This window comes from Mastigoproctus giganteus, chromosome 3 (assembly GCF_048544385.1).
Source record: "Mastigoproctus giganteus isolate SK-2022 chromosome 3, ASM4854438v1, whole genome shotgun sequence".
NCBI classification, from domain to species: Eukaryota; Metazoa; Arthropoda; class Arachnida; order Uropygi; family Thelyphonidae; genus Mastigoproctus; species Mastigoproctus giganteus.
In genome coordinates, this window is record NC_143577.1 from 205,848,547 (window position 1) to 205,868,765 (window position 20,219).

General features: G+C 36.2%; 1 protein-coding gene across 1 annotated transcript in view; it reads right to left on the bottom strand.

The window, feature by feature from the left end:
• Nucleotides 1-557: 557 nt before the first annotated feature.
• LOC150088624 (protein CEBPZOS) overlaps nt 558-20,219 on the bottom strand; it is a 102,198-nt gene continuing 82,536 nt past the window's right edge. Inside the window, exon 5 of the mRNA XM_090370824.1 lies at nt 558-667. The gene's annotated coding sequence lies outside the window, so the exon portion shown is untranslated. The remainder of the gene's footprint in view (nt 668-20,219) is intronic.

Genomic DNA, 20,219 nt, shown 5'->3' on the forward strand with positions numbered 1-20,219 from the left:
ATAAACATTACTTCAAAGAAAAGATTTATAATGTTCTTTATTTGTAATGTGGTTCAACTCCCTCCCGGACTACTGTTTTAATGAATACATCGGTGGATGGCTAGGCTTTCCATCACAGCCTAACAACCTAGTGACTCGAGTCTTGCGATGAAGTTGCTATCATTAAATAAAATATCTAAGCTTTAGATGTATTATTTAATATTTTTAACAAGTCTATGTAGTATATTTGTTAAGAATAAGTAAATAAATGAAATGGATCATTCTAATAAAATGACTTTATTATTATAAAATTTCAAGATACATTCACTTTCTGTGACTGAAGTGAACTCTCTGCACAACTTTGTTCCTTTGTGATTGTTACACCTGGATGATAAATGGAATGGGATGCTGGCAGTGTATGTATGATGAGCTTGATGGTACCTACAATTCCAAAGTAGTTCAGTCAAACAGCGACTTTCCGCTACACATATTTCGAGTACACGTCATAGGTAACTGGATTATTTTCAGCAGGAACTCTATTAAGCCCGAACAACCATCGCAACACGCTTGCAATGGACACAGGAGGACATAAATCTCCGCAAAGAAGAGGGCTACTGGATAGCCAATAAAGATGAGGATGATAAACCAAACAACGGACCACAGGCACTTGCACATTGTAACAGAGATCCTGAAATTCAGATTAGTGTGAAAATATTATTAACAAAAATGTACCCTCTAAATCATTAATAATAACAAATTTTTTAAATATTTTTATATTTAGGGTAGGTCCAAGAGGGGGTAATGTGAATGATTACTTCTCCTAAGATTATTCTCAAACGTGTTGGTGCACGTTCTGCTGTTGTTTTACAGGGCAATTTCTCAACGCTTTTATTCCAGCCATCCACAAAAATATGAGGGCTTGTGTCTTTGTGTTTTCCTACGCTTTATCCCCCCCCCCAGCAAATATGAAGGTTGTATGAGCCCTCCCTTGTTTGGAACTAATAAAAATAGCACAAAAAATGTATAAATGTGGTCACCTCATTAGGAATGCATAACTAAACTTTAGGAGAAATACAGAGGTTTTCCCTCTGCTTGAAATAAGAAGGCATCCATTTTCTTCTTCATTTTCTAGAACTTAAACTTTTGTTTAGGCTAAGAACCTTTTTTTAAAAGCCACATATTTAGGGCCATGTAGCTTGGAATGCTATCAGTTTGTTTACAAACAGAATCATGAAACATAACACTGCAAAGTAAATGGATCTATAGTGAATCGCTTAGATACGTATAAATTATTTGTGTTAAATAAAAAAAAAATAATAATAATAAAATAAAAGTATGTTCGTCTATCGCTTAGGCATTAAGCTTTATTAAAAAGATTTTGTAGGTTTAACTCCAATTTTAAAGTTATTTGTGAGATTTTCTTTTAGATTTCGATTTCCTCTTCTCTGTTTGTATTTTTCTTAAAAAGCAATGAACAGCATTATGTCCGGTTGGCTTCACTCGCGAGTGACAGGTTTAGCATTGGTATATTTTGGTATCATCTCTGAATTGCAGAGATGTTAAACAAGGAGAAGGTCAGTACGCATTTTAATGATTCTAGCAGTAAGATTCGTTGAAATCACCGGGAGGCCTCATTTGGGAAGGTCATACAGAAAGTAATATTTGCTGGTCTAGAGTTTCTGAAATATAATGCATACATAGTTTTTCAGACATTTATTATTAAAGCCATCCTCCTTTTGCATTGTCGGTGGCGTGACAAGGATTGATGGCGCCCAGGCAAATAAAAAAAATGGCGCCCCTTCAAAACTGTTCTTTTGAAATTTTGGCATTTTTTAACCATAAATAGGCGTCCTCCAAATTTGGCGCCCAGGGCACGTGCCCCAACTGCCTCACCCTCGTTGCGTCACTATTGTCGTCCCTCCGCCGTTACGATCACCGTTCTTCCGCACCGTGTAGAAAAGGTCTGGGTATTTATTGGCGGCTTTTTCCCCAACCTGGCCGAGTTAGTTGATCTGTACTTCACAGGGGGACAGCGTAGTGGACAAAGTATGTGAGTGAGTGAAGAACAGAGAGAGAGAGACATTTTGCTGAACTTATTTTTTATTATTATTTCACTACATCGAAATGAATAGTTATAAAAATCATAACAAAACATTTGTGTAAGTGTTTTTCACACTTCTGAACTGGCCAAACCATCATTAGGAGTCACACATATTCAACTCACCCTATTACTCTCTATTTTTTTCACCTTTGGTTCATTTTCCTTTGAAAGAAATTTCACCAAACCAAGTAATCTGCCATAAATTACCGGAAAATAGTTTTTTATTCATGAATTTCTTGACTTTCAAGATTTGAACAATTTTATTCTAGCTCTGATTTTTTTTTTTTTTTTTTTTTGGTAGTTGTTGGCGCATCGGCTTCTGTGGCCATAATGCACCTCTCAAGGTTTTTTCAATACTTTGATCCAAACCCGAGGCTTGGATTTGATTCGAACCCGCGACCTTTGGGTTGCCAGGCAGGCACTTTACCTATCTGGCTAGCCCGGTTGGCCTAGCTCTGATATTACAATTGATGTAGCACAAATTATGAATGAGTTCTACTCAAAAGCCCGTTCCTTAAGTCGTTTGTTCTGAAGCCATTTCACCGGTGGTTATTTAGTGGTTAGTTATCCGAGTTGCCCGCAAAAGCCTATTTAATCCGTAGCTAAAATGAGAGCCCATTTAAGCACGCTGATCGCGCGGGTAGCAAGTGAATATAATCATCGCCCTCCCCACACCGGGTGTAAAAGGCCTGGGTCCGAATCCTGTCAATGACGCGAAAGAATTTCTATGGGCATTTTTAACAGCGCGGCTGAGTTAGTCGGCCTCATGCAAGATTCGCGTGGCCTTTACGCCTTGTAACTCGGGTTTTTTGTCCAGCAGATTGGCAAGTCGACCACATAATACAAGTAATTTACAGACACAATATACTGACTTATTGTCACACACACACACACACACACACACACACACACACACACACACACACACACACACACACACACACACACACACACACACACACACACACACACACACACCTAATTAAGCATCTTGAGTAGACTTGTGCCAATTTTGGAGCCGCTAGATCGCTTGAATATATTAGTAAATTATAATAAGTAAATTTTGGATTTCCCCCAATCGCAGCTGGGGTCTTGGGCTGCATAATAGAAGCTTTTAAGATTGCAGTGCACAATTTGAAGTCTGGGGCTGCATAATGAAAGATTTGAAGATTGAGCAACATTGTGTTCGACGTAGTATGACTGCTACAGAGACTAAAAGAAATGTCAGAGGTTTTACACACTGGAACAGACATAAAACACTTAAGGTTATAATATGTTTGAATAAAGCTACAATTTTCAAGTGGCGCATTAAAGAAGGTCGAGGATCTGTGGTTGACAATAAGCGGGTGGCACAGGCGAGGATTTCCACCACTCCAGAGCAAATTGAAAAGGCCCAGAAAATTCTGGATGAAAGAAGAAAAATCATACTCCATCAGCTGAGTAGCAAAGTATCGATCAGTCATTATGATCCAGAAACCTCACAAAACGTTCACTTTTATAGCACATAAAGTCACTTTGCAACTGACAGACAACTTGTCGGAACTTGTAACTGTGTCAGCGTATTTTTGGACATACACTCTCTTAGCATCCGCCGGCAGTTCGCCAATACTCGAGCGATTGTATGGTGGCGCTGCTATTCCCCGAATTAAATGATCGGTTAGTGTATAATAGATTGATAAAAGACAAATTTCCATCACGGTAGTGGATGGCAAGGGATAATGAAAAATATTTAACTGTTGGTAAGTTTGATCAGACGTACAACTACCAGGTAGTTGTATTATTCTAAAGATTATTCTAAAAACATGTTCTTGCAAATTCTGCTGCTGATTGATCTGTAAGAGGATAATTTTTCTGCGCTGCGACTCCCTACACAAAAATATGAAGGCTGTATATGTTTTTGTCCTATACTGTTATCCTCCTAAACACAAAGGCTGGAGGCGCCCTTATTTGGAACTGATAAAAATAGCATAAAAATGCATAATTGATATAGATGAGAAATATAGAGGCTCGCCTCTGTTCGGAATAAGCACGAAACCCTCTGATTCATTTCCAAGGAATAGTGAACTAAAAGTTTTTTATTTGTTTAGGCCTAAAAATGTTATCAAAAAGTTTATAACACAAACGATGTGATCGCGATGTGCGATAAAATTGTGCAATAAAACATGATTGACACCTCATATCTCTACTCTTTGTTCAGAGAATGATGAAAGAACTTTGTGAATTGAAGAAGTTAGAGATAAGAAACCGTAATGTGTGGATGTAGGAATATATTTTAGAGCATTAGTTAGGCAAGAGTAGCTGAGAAAACCACATCGCCATTGCTTTCTATTGAGTGTATCGATTGGCAGCTTTTGCAGATCAATTCCAATACAGTATTCAGTAAGTCTTGTATTGACTTAAACTCCCTGGCCGGCATAAACCCACCTGGCATCTCTCATCCTGCTGGTTTTCATTTTCAGGGATATAATACTTCTTAACACTGGTGTGGGATGTGCTACTCACAGCGCTCTGGCGCTCCGTGGAATTCTAGTCGGCACGATACATCGTCATCTGCCACTCGTTTGGAAAGTTCTGGGTTCGATTCCCGTCAACGATTGGAAGAATTTCTGAACTTCTCCTCATTCGAGGCTGTAGTTATTTGATCTCAGATGTAGGGTGTAGGGTATCCGAGTAATTATGTCTGTTGTATATCAATGCACTGTTGTATATGAAGTTGTACTGCAAACGCTGTTGTCCTTAACTGTTGAGTCAGATAGTGCTTTGGGTTTCCCACTTCAGTAGTCAAAATTCGATAACATATTCTTTTAATATGGTTAGGAGTACCTGACACCCACAAGTCTACGCCATACAATATTGCTCAATACACTGTCTTTCTTATACGGATATTGTGGGTTGTTTCATGTGCAAGCAATGCAGTTTGTTTATGCTGATTATCCAGCGTAAATAGTTCACTGTTTTCACAAGCAAGTCAACATGTGACTTAATCGTCAATTTGGTGTCAAATGTTATTATAAGACTTCAGAGTTTTGATACTTAAGACAAAAATGTAATTATGTCTGTTGTATATCAATGCACTGTTGTATATGAAGTTGTACTGCAAACGCTGTTGTCCTTAACTGTTGAGTCAGATAGTACTTTGGGTTTCCCACTTCAGTAGTCAAAATTTGATAACATATTCTTTTAATATGGTTAGGAGTACCTGACACCCACAAGTCTACGCCATACAATATTGCTGAATACACTGTCTTTCTTATACGGATATTGTGGGTTGTTTCATGTGCAAGCAATGCAGTTTGTTTATGCTGATTATCCAGCGTAAATAGTTCACTGTTTTCACAAGCAAGTCAACATGTGACTTAAACGTCAATTTGGTGTCATATGTTATTATAAGACTTCAGAGTTTTGATACTTAAGACAAAAAAAGTGTCATTTGGGGCCATCCGAAAACTAATTCGTCTGCTCTTATAAAATATATCCATAAATTGCGTTGTTTTCGAGTTTCGGGGAAGGGGGAGGGGAAAGGCTTGCTATCCACGACTGAGACCGACTAACTCAGCCACGGCGTGAAAAAGCCCATACTTTCCTCGTATCTTTGAGGGAATTCGAACCTGAGACTTTCCGCCCGATGTGGGGGAGGGTGGTATTTATAACCATTGTGCTACTAGCGTAGCCTGATTCTTGAGATACACCATTTAATTTCGGCTGCAAGACATTTAGTGAGTCCTTCAGGGAGTACATCATGTCTTAGGGCCAAGCTAAATTGCTCTATGTACGTAAATAACTATAAATTTATGATTGGTTTATTCACATAATGTACTGTTAGTCAATGACGATTCGATAATATCTTAATGCTGGCTGCTTAAATGAACAACTAATCCTTACACTTACAGAACGGAATCGTCATGCCAGTAAATAGTCCAGACAAAACTCATCCTCCCACTTCTGAAACTCTTGTGTGGATTGCGCATTGGAGGAGCGATTGTCTCTGTATGTAGGTTGTTTTGGGTTTTAGGCACATCAGCGACTTAGACCATGCACATGTTGTGAAATTATGGATGCCTGTACAAGTGTGTGTGTTCACGTTCCGCCGCCGATTTGCATGTTTTGAGGGTTGTAAAACCCGGGGAAAAACCCTGCTTCTCCTTTGCCTGATGTCGGATAACTACCGCTTCGATTGAAGAAGCCTTTAGAAATTCCTGCAGTCGTCGGCGGTACTCGAACCCAGATCTCTCCAAATGAGGGGCAAGTGGCGAAACCACCATGCTGTCACGGAGAATTGTATGCAGGCACATGGACCTACAAGTTACTGCTGGAAATGAAGCGTTTCCTTTTTATTTGAAAAATGCAGTAGAGTAGACGTGGTAAGGTGTGCACATACAGACAACCGAAGGCTACCTGTATGTCAGCATATATTACTGCAACTTATTTCTGACTTGGAAATTGTTGACTTTCTCGGTTTTAGTTTCGGCTAACTAACCTACTAACTAACAACAATTACTAAACTACTGTCAGTAGGTTAGTAATTGTTGGTTATTGCATAATTTATCTGTTGAGGTTGATTGCGAAGTATCTGATCTGTCAACTTTGGTAATACAGCTTTCTCAGCAGTGGATGTAGTACAAAACCAAGGAACCAATTTCTTGAAAAAAAAAAAAAAAAAGTCTAACGCAATAGAGTTAGACTTCCTCACTTTTCTTATGAGACTTATAGAATAGTTTTTCCAGATTTTTAGGAGAATCCCTTTTTCAAAGGCTGGATTTGAATTGCTTGGAATGGTTCAATTATGTACGTACATAATCATAAAGTGGGCAACCCGATCGACACTAGCTGTCTTAGTTAATACTCAGTATTAGCGCTTCTTTCGTGATAATGAGAAGTTGCATCTCCTTATCAATTTCCATGAACTGGGATTGATGATAGGTGTTTGCGAATCTGCTAATATGATCAATCCAAGCTTCTTCGTGCATGGTAAGTAGCAATATTGTCTGTTTAGAGACAGCTTTCTTCTGTATTTTTTGTATGGTTGATTGCTTTAGATTTCTCCTATTAAATGTTGCTCTGGACCTCGAACAGTTAATTTTGTCCTGTATATCATTCTATGTTTTCCATTTGTTATGGATAATTTGTTTTACTTAAAATTATTTAGGCTACGATTCCAGCAGGCTTTCGACCTTGATATTCTCGCTACTTTGTAAATCTCAAATTCTGCAACAGAGTTTGCCCAACTCGTTAGGAGAGTTATGGCGAGTAAGGTGTCACATGAAAGGAGACTTTGAGATGGAATACAGCGGACTGCATATATGCATTTATATGTTTTTTTTTTCAGAAAGGCTGGTACAGTCATAAGCTAAGTCATTAATTTTAAAAAAAGTTTTGCATCCATCTACCTGGTCCTTAACCTTGCTTTCTTTTATTCTGCGAGAGAACTATCATTAGTTCCACAGGGTGCAACACATTATTATCATACTGAATGAAAATTATACTGTTCAGAAAGTGGTATAAAAGTCAGTGTAAGGTTATGATTTACTTTGTGAAAACGGTAGTTCTGCTTTTTTAAAGTTACTTTTAAGCATTATTGTAATTATTTTCCAGAGGCAATTTTTTAAAACTTTTAAAGTTTAGGAAATCAATTTACATCGTATTTAAAAACTGAAAAAGTAATCAGTTAACTGATTATAAATGCAGTGAATTCGGTATGGAAAAAAAATCGTCCTTTTGAAATGCTCTACAAGACCCTTTACAATTTTACGAATTTTTGAATTTAAAAGCAAAATTTGATTTTGAATTTGAAAGCTAAGTAAAACTGTCATCTACCACAAATTATACCCAACAAAATAACCAGTAACGAAAGCGAAGGAATAATCATATCATTGCTGTTTATAACTCAGTGTCGCATCAACTGAGGAGCCTTAAGAGTTACATAAAGAAGAACAGGTTTAAAAACCATTACACAGAATTTAGTTATGTTGTGTTTTGCTTTCTTTTTTATTCAAAAATGATTTTCATAGTATTTTCAGTATTTTATACTTTATTTGCTTATTCTCTTATGTCATGTGAAAATGAAGATAAAGTGGTATTTTCATTCATTCATAAATGAATGAAGAAAATTCAGTCATTTTTGCCATTCAGAAAACACGTTTTTCAATGTTTTTAATTTCAGTAATCTGCTATTATATTTTGACTTTTATATGCTATTATATGCTGATTATCGCTGCCTCATTTATTCTTGATACTGAAGCCAATATAAGGTATCACTAAGGATTATCAGATTTGCAACTGGCCTATGATCAGATGGCAAATACGTTTCGGGTATTAAATCACTTGTATATTTACCAGATTTACCAGAAGACAGAATTAGGTCAAGTTCGTTTTCACCTCTTGTGGGTTGGTCGTTAATAACGGAGATGCTGCATGACTGAAGCTTATTTAATATGGTATCCAACAGGTTACTGAGTAGTGGTGGAAGGCTAAAATCTCGACATATTATGTAGGTCGCTGATGTAATGTTTTTTAGCAATAGATATGTAATACTGTACTTTCTTATGTCAGATAGTTTGCATACACGATATTCAAAATCTCTCTTGCTGATTATAAAAAATGTCGCTTACGTGTCAATATTTTGGTGTGTCTTTCCAACATGGAAAATATTTTCCAGTATAGGAAATATTTTGTAAGATAAAATTCATAAGATGGGATATATACAGCGTGGTTTACCCACGCCATTTTATTTATTTACTGTTTTTAACGTTACTACTTTAGGCCATGATCCGGGTGTAAATCTACTTAATTTCTGAAAAAAAAAAAAAAATGTGGATACCGACAATAAATATATACATGTACATTAGAAACTGAAATGAAAAGAAAAGCTTTAATAATAAAGTAAAGAAAGGAAACAAAGAAAAGTAGGTATAAAGTTAATAAAAACATTCCTTTCAGTTTAGTAAAAACTGACTCCAGTATATAAATTTGTTATTCTAAACATATAAATATCAGAATACTTACTGTGTAAATAGTGCACCGAATTAAAAATTAATTGTCTGGATATTCGTAATTAACAAATATCTACATAAATATTATTTAAGCAGCATTAACAGCAAAATGATCCAAATTACAAATAGTACTATACATATACACTTTTAATATATACAAAAATAAACAATTGTGTAGAATCAAAAACAGGTGTTTAGCTCCGCGCTCTCTTGTAACCTTCTGCATGAACTGAAGGGGAAAAGTACTCTACCCAGATAAAAGCGGGTCACGATAACATCTGACTCCTTTTAATATTACTTCCTCAATGTAGATATATAAAGAAATGCTGAACTTACTTGATATAACGGAAGAAATAAAAACTTCACGTTCTGTTGAATTCACACTCACAATGTTGCACAAGGAGGAAGCAGTACGGCTCATTTGTTTCATGATAAATTAAGCAACACCCATGTGCCCACATAATGGCAGGACAGTCAGGAGCTCTGATTGGCTGAAATTTATTTGTCATGATAAAGCAGCGACAGGTTATACACAGATAACAATACACAGTGTAGCTGTCAGATAATCCTTTGCACTTGTATAAGTGCTTTTTGTGCATGCCAAAAACGATTCTAGAGTAGACAATCTACATTTTTGAAGTGTACTACATATCTGATAGATGTTAAAATTGTTGATGCCCCTCTTTCGGGTATAAACAATGCGAAGTGGTGATTTTTGTGGTCAATCTGCAGCAATAGGTATTTCGATGGGACACTGCATTGCACATCTGTATTTTTAAGGTAACAGTGGATCAAGGCACTCAAGCACCACGCCCAATCACCTATATTTTCGGACGAGGCGTACCTTGCACTTACTCCTTAACCAGGACTGCGCCAAGCTTATTTCGGTATACATCGTGAATTGTTTTTTTCGTTCATAACAAAAGTAAGAAGCCTTAGCCTGTGAATTGTTCCAAACAAAACAGTGATTTATTAACAGACAAATTAAGTATTAAACATAAGACAAATTAAGACAGTAATCTTCGAGAAACATACAGTAGTTATAAATTATATTTGTTTACATTGTTTTATTCCTACGCTTCGTACGAAATTAATCGCCTCATTCCAACAGTCTGACGGACTGATCGCATTTAGCAAATGAATCCGTCTCCATTAAATGAAACACAGAATTTAAATCATTTAATTTTAAATCATCTTTTCACCATAACGTCGCAAGTCGTTTGTCGCTCATCAACGACTTCACAATTCACATCTTCAAAGCGTTTTCTGCGTCTAAAACCTCTCATCTGTTGATAAATCCTGTTTTCACGCTGTTGGAGAAGAGAGAAATGAAATGAAAAGTAGTCCATGAAATCAAGAGATAAGATAACACATTCACCAAATGAGAAAAAAAATAAATAAAATTCTGTTTATACTGCAGCACTATTACTAAATCAGAAGGCTTTACAACTCATCATTCGGATAATGAATACAATCATTAATCGTATTTAATAATCACGTGGGTTCGAATCCCGGTCAAACCGAAATGCGTGTGCTGCTACACTTCTAGCCTGACCACTCGGCTACGTCAGGCACTCTTAGGTCACGGACTGGCCACCTATAGCACCTGTGGCATAGGCGGCACTCAAGACTACTCCTAACATCACTAGAAGGTTTCATTTAATTGTCCTAAGAGGATAATATCAAAAAAAAAAAAAAAAAAAAAAAATCGCCACGACATGCCGGTGTACTATTAATTTCAAAGAGAAATTCCCTTAATGAATTTAAAACTTCTCAATTGTACATGTATTTTCCCAAAATAAAGGTGGTTTCCTTACACAGACCTCCCGATTTAAAAAAAAAAAAAAAAAATCAACCACCAGAAACAGAGAATTTGGACCAGACTGAAACCGGGACACTATCTTTGAAACCTAGAGAGACCATAATAAACCTTGGCATTTATCAATAGTTCTGTTGCTTTTTTTTTTTTTTTTTTTTCCCTCTAAATAACTTATTTTAAAAAAGTTTAAACGTATCTTCAGTGGCTATAGAAATAATTTAGAGAACAGTGTTTTTTTTTTTTTTTTTTTTATGTGAACCCCAAACACGAGAGGTATTAGAACCTATAGTACTTTAGTACCCTGCTTGGGTTAATGAGTTAATAGCGCCATGATGTTTGAGGTGTAAAAGAATATCGAGTAATCTGCGGATTATATTTCAGCTTTATCGTCGAGGTTAGCAAATGCCAGTCCTCTTAGTCTAAGAACTGTTCTACGTTAGCTTCTTTTTGAGTCGGTGGCAACTCACAGGAATTTAACAAATATTGTAAAAATGGACACATGACTAAATTTCATTTCATCAGTAAATGAAATCTGCTTCCAAAGTCCTAAAGGTACACAGGTTGTCCAGATTGCTTAAAAGAATGATAATAAATATCGTATTATACAAACACAAGATTATTAGTAAGAATATGTGGTTGTATCTGATATGAATTTAAGTACAGCAGTATAAAAGAAAGTTTTGTAATTTTCTACTATTTGAGTTCCCTTTCTCTGAATCGTGTTGAAATATCTGACTGTTTTTATTTTATTTTTTTGTTTTTTTTCCCTCTTTTATCTCTTCGCATATTTTCTTACTTCTTCCATTTTCTCTTTTTTCCAGAACTACTTACATCAAAGGAAAAATAAAATTAGTGTACTTTAATAAATAGCAGTGACGTCCTTTTCATACTTGTATATAGCCTTTTTTTCCAGTTTTTTACAAACCGCCACATATAAAAGAAGAATTTTAACATTTTTCAAGAGAAACATTGGAATTTGTTTTGAGGAGATAAAGGATAATATGATGAAATCGAAAATTATTTTCGATTTTATATCTAACATAGACATCGTTTAGCTAAAAGTGTCAGTAATTCCTAAGCATACCATAATTGAAAGGTAATTAAAAATTTAAATTTTTATTTATTCAAATTTAAATATTAATAAAATATAGAATTACTTAATTATACTGATATGGCTTTAAAACGATATTAACTGTTTTAAAAATTAAACACGAGGTTATCTTCAAGTATTCATATTCTCGGCCTCATAGTTTCTAAATGAAGTTACAAAATTTAAATAATGTTAAAAAAGGCTTCATGTCAGAGGGACATATATATGTAATTTCAGTTAACATATAATAAATTAGCATATGTTTTTCAGAACATGCAAGAAAAATATAAAGGGAAAGACAATAGAGTTATTTCACTCAATCATCTTAACTGCCTATGGATTTGAACAAGCTTTCTGCTAGTATCATATTCCCGTTGCTTAGAGGACCTACCTGAATTGTATCTAATAATACTCTCCAAAAATATGAAGAAAACTATTGAAGCAGAAGCACAGTTCCTAGATGCTGTTTTCAAAGCATCCACTCAACAGCGTTGGAGACTTCCTTAGCATAACATAAACTTAGTTTTTTTTTTTTTTCTCCCTTTTATTACTACGCATGGGGCTGAAGTCACCAGATGCGCGCATGTTCATTTTTACTGGAGGGGTGTCTAACTGGAGGCTCCATCAGATGATCAGATGCGGTTTGAAAAAGTTTTCAGATATGTTTTTAAATATAAATAAATAAACGATACAGCGCCAGATAGCCAACAGTCATTTTTATTTTACAGTTTCATTGTACAGTAGTTGTTTTTTGTGAGCCAGTATACTAGTGTTAATGTTATCAATGGGCTGTATGTTTTTATTTTATTTATTTGTTTATTTTTTATTAATGGAAGCGTACGGGCTCGATCTCACAATGTGTATCTGCGTCTGCATACGTTACCCCAAGAACCACAGCCAGTCCTTCGTGATTTTGGTACCAAAAATCTACATTTTTGGCTCGATTGTGGTTAGAAGTTAACCAGAAATGATTAACTGTATACGAAAGGCAGACTGGCCAATGAGACCAATGGCAAATTTCGATCATCGATTGTAACTAGCAATCAACTGAATTAATAAATAAATAAAAACTAATAGTCAAAACATCAGTAATTTTTATATGGGGCCAAAACCAATCAGTCTGACCATGCCTCGCTCCAAAGTAAAGAAGCAAAACGAATTGGCAAATGTAAGCAGACTTTTATATCCAGTATAAATTGACAACAAGCTTCTCATAGTTGTAATATCTGCAAAGGAGTGGTTCAGATTGCAGCTGGGTTTACTCGTTAATCTTATAATACTAATTATAAGATTAACGAGTATAATACTAATTATAAGATTAACGGGTAAACCCAGGTAAAATAATAAAACGGGTAAAACCAGGTAAAATAATAAAAATGTGAACCTTATTTGTGTCACCTATACAAAGGAGGGGAACAAATAATTGAACAGAAAGTTTGGACTGACAGATGTCCAGAGCTGCAATGCCAATAATAATAATGAACAGCAAGAAAAGCCATGCTGTAATTTAAACTAGATGGAGTAAACATAGAACTAAAGAGGAAATAGTTTGGTTTCAGTGAAGATAAAATATGGATAATTAGAAAGAAAAAAAAATTAGAATAAAATTTGATATGAAATATATAGTAGCAGCCTAACGATCATAAATAGTTGAAGCTACCACATATTGAAGGACTGCTTTAAAGCACACGACTCAGAAACGTCCACAAATGGAAATACAAACATATTCAGAATACAAGGAAAACTCACTTCTTCAAACTCTCAGTGATGTGATATAACACTTCACGATGAGGTCGGTATAAGACAGTTTTGAAGAAAGTAAATTTGCGAAAGAGAAGAGTTAATTTTAGTAATGTTAACTGTAATTTTCGGCCAAATTAATGCATCGAGTGGGAGGCATTTAAGACCTCTGCACTTGTTGTAGATGATTATTGTTGAAAGTGTGTACGTTACGGAGAGAGGAAGTTTCTTCCATATAGGACAATACGCTGTAAATAATTCAACCATGAGCAGGAAGCGACAAAGCAGCACCAGAAATATTTTTGAATGAAGGTCTTCTTGACCTAATTATTAATGTAATTAAGACATCAGATGAAACCAGGAAGCAGATCTCAAGGTAAAAAAAAAAGCACAATAAAAGTTAATTACGTTAAAAATGTATTTTTGCCATTTGCTTCGAAGTATTATTTTTTTTATATATTTAATAGGAGCAAACTTAGACAAAAAAAAATTATATATAGGCAAATTCAAAAAGTAGAATATGAATTAAAAGGTGCCATTCGTAATGTGACTATTCGCCTTTACATACTGGGGTCTTTAATGGTGTGATTTTGTTTTTTCTATCCATCCATAAGAGATAACTTAAATACAATATTTGAAGTACAGTGAGACGTTGATTATCCGACCAGGAAAGGTGCTGCAGATAGCATCACCCAGATACGCTCCTTTTATACTGCTTTCTTTCGCTACTTAAAATATTTTAACAAAATATCACAACAGCTGTGACAAGCCTAGCAAGCCGACAGTGTATAACTAAGGGCTTTAAAAGCCAGGAAAACAGGGCAGAATTCTACGGTTAAGGACAACGGTAAACGGAAAAAGGACGAGACTTAGAACACTGAACATTGTAACTTTAAACGGGAAGGAGAAAGGGTTAGTAGATGTAATGGTGAAGAGAAGACTCGATGTGTTGGGATTGAGTGAAGAGCAAAGATAAAAATAGTCAGGAAATTAAGAGAGGGAAATACGATTTGGTATAGTATTGAGCCCAAATGGAGGGAGAAAGTTGTGGAAGTTAACCAAATAAACGACATGGTGGTAGGAATCAAGATGATGGCAGGACAGAAAGGGATCAACATTCTGCAGGTGTATGCACAACGACCAGATGCGAAAGTAAGGTGTTTAAGGAAGAGTGGAATATTTAAAGGAAGAAAATCAAATTGTTATGTAGGACGTATTGGACAAATTGCTAATGTGGGACTATGTGCGCAAATTGGCATAAATATACGAGGATATGAAAGAGTTTTGAGCAAGTTTGGAAAAGGGAGAAGAAACGACTACGATACAATAATTACTGAATATATATTGATTAGTATGAAGTAAATAAATCAATAATAACTGATTACATATTGATTAGTAGCAACCTACGGCCGAGAGTGAAGGATATTACCCTACTACCAGGAGTAGCGATGGACATTTTTTTTATATAAAAATGGATAAAAAGGGTTCCCTGCCAGAACTGGCATCTTCGCCATGTCATACAATACCGAGACACAGATACGTGAATCCACTTATAAAATATACATAAATACACTTAAATACATATATTTAAAACACGGAATCAGTTAGTCCAGTCCAGTAAAAGACGCTCAGGAACTACAACCTCATTTGATAGGAAGCTTACTAAAACGCCATCAGCCCAACAATATGCTACCAGAAAGAATCCACGAAGATGCTACCAGAAAGAATCCACGTTAGCTGACTTAATTCACTGAAATTCAAAAGAAGTGATGGGTTGTGATCATAGACTACTGAAAGGGGTGCTAGGATCAATGAAAGAGAGAAATAAAAGAAGACAAGAGAGGAGGAGGATTAAGATATGGAGGCCGAAAAAACTGAAAAATGTATAGGAAAAAAGATAGAGAAACTGAGACTTGAGAATTATTTATTTATTTATTCAATTGATTGCTACTCACAATCGCCCCTTATGCAGCGTGTAAGCTAGAGGGGAAAAAAAATTACAACTCAAGAGAATAAATTTACAAAAATTGACAGTTTAAAAATTAAAAAGGTCCGTCATGCTGGTTGTCTCAAAGAGGAGTTTCCACAACATTTAAAGCTTACAACTTCGCGCACGAACTGCTTGATGGCAGCATAACACCGAGAAGCAAAAAGACTGTGTTGCAAGAATGAAGTACAAAGAGTAGAGGAGGAATGGGAAGGATTTAAAAAGGCTTTTGTTGCCACTTTAGCATTAGCATTAGTAGAGGCATTTGATGCAAGAAAGCAAGCTTATACTTCAGAGATAGTGTGTGGTAGGACAAGTAGTGTGATGAGATGGAAAGCGATATAGTGGTGGAACGAGAGAGCAAAGGAGGAATACTTTAAAGAATAGGGTCTTTAGAAAGATGTAAAAACCCAACGGACGAGTCGAAGGAAAGATATAAAGAACAAAATGGGATGCAATAAGAATAGCTGAAGGAGGAGGAGAGTTGGTCGCAAGGTGAGATGATAGTAATGGAAAAAAGGCGTTATATGAATTAGTGAAGAATAGGGAGCATCAATATAACCTGTATAATGAAATGGGAAGAAGAAATAAGGAAGTGGTGGAAAGACTAATTTAGGAGGCTATTGAACATCAGAGAAAAAGGACATACAATGGAAGAAGAGGTAAGGGAAAGCGAGGAGGGGAGAGAGGAATATTAGAAGTGATGTGGCAATACAGAAAAGATAAAAGGAGGTAAACCGCCAGGGCGTAGTGAATTGTAAAGTGACTATAAAAATAGTAAGATATGCTGGCCAGGCAGGGCTGCAGTGTATACAGAGAGTAATGCAAGTAGTATGGAATGAGAAACAGAGAGACTGGAAAAGAGGATCGATTGCGCCTATATATAAAAAAGGGGGACAGGAAAAAGTGTGAGAATTACCAGTCTCATAGGAAAACTGTGCGAGAGAATTGCGGAGCGGAAAGTACGACAAAAGGTTGAAAGCAGGATGTGGGGACAGCAGAGTGGCTTCAGAAAAATTAGATCTGACCACGGATCTAATTTTTGCTTTGAGACAAATTATGGGAAAACATTACGAGTATGGATGATATTGTGCATGGCTTTTTTGGATATTGAAAAGGCGTGTGATAGCGTAGAAAGAAGAAAGGTATGAGAAGTGTTAAGGAAACAGGGCATAGGAAAGTCGTTGATAGTATTAAAAGTCCTTACAGAGAGACTGAAAGCTGTGTGAAAACAATGGGTGGAAACATAGGCTGGTTTGAAATAATTAATAGCCTGAGACAGAGTAGTGCACTCTCACCTCTACTGTTCACATTAGTAATGGATGATATAGCAAATGCTGTGGAGAAAAAAGGTTGGGACAGAAAAATGAAAGTGATTATATTTGCTGATTTATGGACTTATGAGGATGGGGAGCAGAAAGTACAGGAGTACATGTGGAAAGCCGGGTGGAAGAGGCAAAGAAACACAATATACTGTTTAGTGATTCTAAGAGCAACGCAATGAGGATAAAAAGGGGGAGAGGAGGGTATTAACATATTTATTGAAATAAAGAAGATAGAAGAAGTGGATGGTTTCAGATATATAGGGAGTGTAGTAGATAAAGAAAGGAGACCAAGAAAGAATGTCTTATAACAGTGTAAAACATCCAGTTTGAAAAAAGAGGTACCTGAGAAGTGCAACATAATACTCTATACAGCTTATTATGTACCAATAATAACCTATGATTGGATCATGGGTAATGACGGAGAAGGATATTATCAGAATGCAAGTGATGGAAATGAAGTTTCCATCGCTTGCAGTGGGAGAGATAAACTAAGAAACGCGGCCATTCGGGAGAAAGTGGGAGAAAAACGATTAAAAGAAATGATTGAGAGAACAGACTGAGATATTTGGTCATGTGAAGAGAATGGTGCTACCAACAGGCTGCCAAAGAGGTGAAGAGCGATGTGGAGAGAAGAGGCGTTAGCTGGGGGGAGCTGGCGAGAGAGAGAGAGAGAGAAGAATGGTGGAATGGAGAAGACTGGTTACTTACTAGAAGACTAAGTAAGTAAATCACAACTGAAAAGTCAGGATACGGAATAAGCTCGGTTCCTTGCTAATTTGGTTATTTTCCTATTAATAAAATAAATTTGATTTAGAGTAATGGTCCTAATACCATATGTTTTGTTGAGTACAGGCAACTGACCATAGAATACACAGATTTTGGGCCAAAGCAGCTAGCCTTACTTCGCTAAACACTTAAATATGCGCGCGTGCATATTTAAGTATACTAATGCGTATTTAAGTATGCTAACACAATATACTAATGCGTATTTAAGTATGCTAACACAATATACTAATGCGTCATGGCTAAAACACAGGCTGGTTTGAAATAAAACGTTTGCCTTGTCACTTAGTACTTCATATGGGCAACACTCATCGCAAACAGGTTTGTGATGAGTGTTGCCCATATGAAGAACGGCATAGAGAGTGCAGTCTGCAAAGTTTGGTAAGTGACATCTCTTAGAGAGTGGCCTAACTGAAGTGTATAAGACCATGAAGGAGACTGGTAAAATGAAAGTGGGAGTTATTGTGCTCATTGGTAGGAGAGAACAACAATTAGAGGCCTCAAATATAAAATCTGAGGAACCCACAGTAAGTGCTAAACTGTGGTAAGTACTGAAAAGAAATAATCAGTAAACAGAAATGTGGTGACCAGTCAAGGATGGACAATGACTGTTCACTGTATTTAAAGTTTATTTTTTAAGTGCAACGTCGGATAACGGAATATGAACCGATACTGTTGGCTTATATTGGATTAAGGATCGCTTTACTGGATTAATTTAAGGATTCTCTAAATTCTTAATTTTTTTTTTCTTTTGATACACATAACGTTGAACTAAACCTATTTTTTATTATTTCTCAAAAATGCTATCATTGGATCATATGACCCGAAATATTGGATCATATGTTTGTTTCTCTAAACGTACGCAACTAGGAATCATTCTATTCCATGTAAGATTTCAAAGGGGTGCATTATTTTCCCTTTAAGTCAAGTAGTATTGTATTTATTATGTGTTTGGGTTGGCAGTGTCCCCGTAAAAGTAGTTACGGTACATTTTTAATACTTGCATATGATGTCTGGCGATGTAATAAGAATGTGTGGGAGATGGACACCATTTAAAAAAAAATTCTTGTTTATACTCCGGTACTACCACCAGTTCAGAGGAGTTTTTACAATAAATTACGAATACAATCGTTAATTGTATTTAGGAGTCACGCAGGCTTGAATCACGGTCCACTCAGCGTGTGCTAGTGCACTCTTGCGCTGACCACTCGGCTAATTAGGAGAGAGAGAGAGAGAGAGAGAGAGAGAGAGAGAGAGAGAGAGAGAGAGAGAAAATATGATTATATGGGAACTTTCAGTGATGTAAATGTTCAGAATGCGCCAGAAAATGACGATGGAATGGGTGATAAAGAAAGAGAACACAGCAATAGCAATACTGGATCGGAAATTTAAGAGAGAAACTTGAAGTGGTTTGATTATTGTTGGAGTCGTAAATACATACATACATACAAATGTACAAAATTTTATAAAGGTAGGAGCCCCCCTTCCAACACTTACAGCCCCAGATGATCTAAAAATGTCTTTATTTTCCGAGACATTTAATTTCTGATAATTTTTGTTCATTCCTATGGCAGACTGGCCATAAGACTTATCGGGGAAACCTCGGTTGGCCGAAAGCCGATGGAGGCCAGTGTAATTTTCAATACTCTGACCTCGGATATATTGTATTTATTATCCCCGGTAAGAATTTTTGACTCAGCCTGCCTCTGTAAGTTATAATCTGTAAGAGAAAGGCAACAAGATTAGTGAATGGAACAAAGGGTTGCTCTTAAGAAGAAACGCTTAAGTTTTGCAAATTACAGTGTCTGGAGACTAAGCACCAGCGAGGTGATCTGATAGAGGTGTATAAAGCCTTGAATGGTTTGAGCATGCTCAATGCTGATGGGATTCTTCCTCTTGCTCAGAATAATCACCTGAGAGGGCATAAATTCAAATTGAGGAAAGACAGACGTAGGATAGACGTGCGGAAATTTGCCTTTAGCTAGCGGGTGGTTGGTTGGTGGAACAGACTTCCATCCCTTGTCGTAGAGGTTGATAGCCTAAATACGTTTAAGGCTCAGCTGGACAGGTATTTTGAACGAACAGAGGGGTGAAATGGAAGTGGGGTTTTTTTTTTTTTTTTTTGGCTGATGTTGCATAAGCTTGCTTTCTTGCATCAAATGCCTCTACTAATGCTAATGCTAATAATCACATCCCGGTGTAGGATGTGATTTTACCACTGTGCTAAACATGGGGAACTTTATTGTTATTATTTATTTATTTCAGTATATTATGTATACCGAAATAAATAAATTTGAGAATCTTCTTTTAATACTATTATTTTTGAATTCTCACGTTAGTATCAAAAACACGCGTGATGTATTGTGGGAATATTCAGTTTCCTGTATTTATATAATCATTACTATT